The sequence below is a fragment of the Muntiacus reevesi genome, chromosome 1, assembly GCF_963930625.1.
Source record: "Muntiacus reevesi chromosome 1, mMunRee1.1, whole genome shotgun sequence".
NCBI lineage: Eukaryota > Metazoa > Chordata > Mammalia > Artiodactyla > Cervidae > Muntiacus > Muntiacus reevesi.
The window spans coordinates 194,318,065-194,322,042 of NC_089249.1; the positions used below are offsets into that span (position 1 = coordinate 194,318,065).

At 51.2% G+C, this 3,978-nt stretch overlaps 1 pseudogene; it reads left to right on the forward strand.

Moving 5' to 3' along the window:
* Window positions 1-1,023: 1,023 nt before the first annotated feature.
* Window positions 1,024-3,771, forward strand: LOC136166476 (ATM interactor-like; annotated as a pseudogene).
* Window positions 3,772-3,978: the final 207 nt, after the last annotated feature.

The window sequence follows — 3,978 nt, forward strand, 5'->3', positions numbered from 1 at the left end:
TCATCCTCCTCCATCCACACCCACCCCTGCATCCCCCCACCTCTTCCCCTCAGCTTCCATCGCTTCTCCATCCTCCCTACCCCTCCATCAGCTGCTATACAGTCCTCTGCCAGCCCCAGCCCCTTCCTCCTCCTCCATTCTCCACATGTCCCCCACCCCCAGACCTTCACCTTACCATCCACTTCAGCCACCCTCCTCCTCCCACTCCTGGTTCCTGCCAGCCTCCCCCTCCTCCTCTCCCTTTGTTTCCTGCACTTCCTCCTCTTCCTGTCTCAACTCCTCTGTCCCATTCACACTCCTCCCTCTATATCCATCCTCCTGTACTCTTCTGTCCTCTGCCTCCATCTTCCATCCATCTTCTCTCCTGCATCCTCTCTCCCCTCCTTCGTGCTCTCCTCTGGGTCAGGTGTGGAAGCTCTGAGACTCCTCACAGGGACATGGGCACCTCTGGCTGCAGCCCACTCCCTCCTTGGAGCCCCGAAGGCACTGCAAATCCTGGCTGTTGTTCAGTACTGGGGCTCAGCATCACCTCTGCCAGGAAGGCTGGAGTCACCCACCCGGGGGCCTCTGTCCCCAAAGAATATAGAAGAGACGAGATGATGCTTTTACCCATCAGACCTCTCGCTGCTAGAGATGTGTCTCCTTGATGCAAATGCACCCAGGGACAGGGCAGAAGAGATGGAACAGGGCAGGCGGGGGTCAGAGCAGGTCAGAGACACAGGGGCCTCCGAACTAACACCTACAGGCATGAAACAGAGTGGGTGTGGGCAGCAGGCAGAACTGAGGGGTCGCTGCCTTTCCACCCCACAATGGGGGCCAGGTCAGAGGTCAGGGGCAGCACTGAGCCCATACACCTGAAGGCCAGGCGTGGAAGAGGAGCGTCTTGTCCCCAGGTAGGGGAAGGTGACCAGGAACTGGTGTCACCCGGCACCGGCAAGTGCAGGTCCTAACCAGAAAAGCATGTAAGCTTAAAAAGCTCAAAATTTCACAACAGGGGTCCGGCTGCCGCGCGGCGCGAGAGCCATGGCGGCCTCTGAGGCAGTGGAGGCGGATCCTGCGGCTCTCGCCTCGGGTGCCCCGGATGTCCCGGCGGCCACAAGAGGTGCCGCCGCCACCTCAGGTCCTTGGGGTTCCCCCAGGCAGCTGAGAGGCATCCAGCCCTGACCCACGGTGGCGAGGCAGCAGCCCACGGGTTCAGTGTCACCGGCCCCGGAGCTCATCCAGCCGCTGGTGAGCGAGCTGTCCTGGGCCGTGAGGACCAACATCCCGTGCATGGTGCGCAGCTGCAGCGAGATCCTGCCCAACAGCCCCGTGATCAACATGCACCGCCTGTGGGATGGCAGAGTGAATCCAACAATAAGAAAAGATTTGAAAACCGTACCGAAATTCTACGGCTGCTGCTGCTAAGTCGCTTCAGTCATGTCCGACTCTGTGCGACCCCATAGACGGCAGCCCACCAGGCTCCCCCCGGCCCTGGGATTCTCAAGGCAAGAACAATGGAGTGGGTTGCCATTTCCTTCTCCAATGCAGGAAAGTGAAAAGTGAAAGTGAAGTCGCTCAGTCGTGTCCGACTCTTAGCAACTCCATGGACTGCAGCCTACCAGGCTCCTCCGCCCATGGGATTTTCCAGGCAAGAGTACTGGAGTGGGTTGCCATTGTACCGAAATTCTACTGTTGTCCAATTGAATGATGCCCTAGAGGCCCTGACAGACCAGTTTCTCAATTTTCTCTCGTAAAACAGCACTTTATGAAAATGCATGCTGAAAAGAAGCATAAATGTAGTAAGGACAGCAATTCGTATGGCACTGAGTGGGCCCTGAAAAGACATGCAGAGGACTGTGGCAAGACCTTCCAGTGCACGTGTGGCTGTCCCTATGCCAGCAGGACTGCGTTACAGTCCCACATCTATTGAACTGGCCATGAGATCCCTGCCGAACACAGGGATCCACCTAGTACGGAAAGGAAAATAGAAAACTGCCTGCACAGCCAGGAGTTGTCCAGTAAGACTGTTGAATCACTGAGCAACCAACCAGTTCCACGACTGGACGCTCCAGAACTAGAAAACTTCAGAAATAAGGCTGGTGGCTTCTTTTGAAGACTCTTGCAGCTCTAATGCCAAACAGCAGACTCTTCCAGCAGCTCCAAGGTACCCTCAGATGTTGCTTTTACCAAAGCCCAGAGTGGCTTTGGTTAAACTCCCCATCATGCAATTTTCTCCTATGACTGTCTTTGCGCCTACAGCCGACTCATCAGCCCAGCCTGTGGTGTTGAGTGTCGACCAACAGGGCTGTGCCCTTGGTGCCATGAAATTACTTGCCTTCTCCATTGGAACCCTGATCCTCGGCCTAGTTTCGGAGCCCTGCTCTCTCAAGGAGAGCCTCCCTCTCTTAAAAGTTGTAAATGCTGTTGCTGTTGAGCTGATTAGCACAGGTGTTCAAGAGAACTTGGGTAAAAGTCCATTTTCTTCAATCAATGTACAGACAGACCTGTCCCACACCACACCACAATTTATGCCATTTGCACCGTGGGCCAGCCCTGACTCCTCTGTGTCACCCTGTTCACAAACTTATTTGACATTTGATTTCCAGGTTTCCCTTCCCATTAGTGTTCAAACTCAGACTTTTTTGCCCATTTCTAAGGTAACCTTATCTATCACTGCTCAGACTGATGCATTTATAGATGCCAGTTTCCAGCCAGGTAGGATCTCCAGAGAAACTCAGACCAGTGAAATACAGCATCCAGCAGATGACCGAGTACAGATGGACCAAGCTGTAATGTGTGGAGACATTTTTGAGAGTGTCCATTCATCATATTGTATGTCTACAGACAATATTATAAGCAGTGGCTTAGTAACAGAGATTGTAACTCATGACTTGTTACCTCAGAACCACCCTAAAACTTTAACTCAAGATATTGAGAAATCTGCACCAATTATAAACTGCAGTACACCGAATAGCATGCTTTCATCACAGAACACGACATATAATCAGACTCCGACCATGGATTTATTAAGTGACCTAGAAAACATCTTGTCACGCAACCTGCCTGGTCAGATGCCGGACAATCGTAGTCTTTTGTCTGACACAAATACTGGACCTGACACCCAGCTCCCATCTGGCCCAGCCCAGAATCCTGAAATTGATTTTGATGTCGAAGAGTTCTTTTCAGCCTCAAATATCCAGACGCAAACCGAGGAGAGTGAGCTTAGCACCATGACCACTGAGCTAGTCTTGGAGTCGCTGGACATAGAAACCCAAACTGACTTCTTCCTTGCAGACCCCTCTACACAGGCCTACAGCTGTAGGGGGAATTCTAGCTTCTTAGCCCTTGATATCTTTGACACACAGACAGATGGACCTGAGCTTCTTTTTAGACAGTAGCCCTCGTCTGCCGCTGGGAAGTATCCTGAAATATTCCAGCCTTTCCTTGAGTACTGATTCATCTGACACAGATACCCAGACTGACGGAATCTCCACTGCTAAACATCTGCCTGCCCTGGAAAAGAAAGTTTGGTTGGACAGTGCCGAAACACAGACCATGAACTCTGGCTTCGAAACTTTGGGGAGCTTATTCTTCACCAGCAATGAAACTCAGACTGCAATGGATGACTTTCTTCTGGCCGATCTGGTCTGGAACACAATGGAATCTCAGTTCAGCTCTGTCGAAACCCAAATGTGTACAGAACTGCACCCAGTCTCCAACTTCTGAAAGCGGAGTCCACATGGGGGATAGATTCATGGTTCCCTTCTGGATTTAGAAGATGAAGAACGAGGACAACAGTATTAACTCTACTGAATGTAGTCGATGATACAGCGACTTCAATTCTTTGAGGTTCTTTGCCTTTTTGTACTTGTAAACATGAAGTTTGTGTAAAAATTTATGAGTGCATTATAAAGTGTAAGATGTTGATTTAAAATAAAAAAAATTAAAAATAGGGAATTCCCTGGCAGTCCAGTAGTTAGGACTCCATGTCTCCAC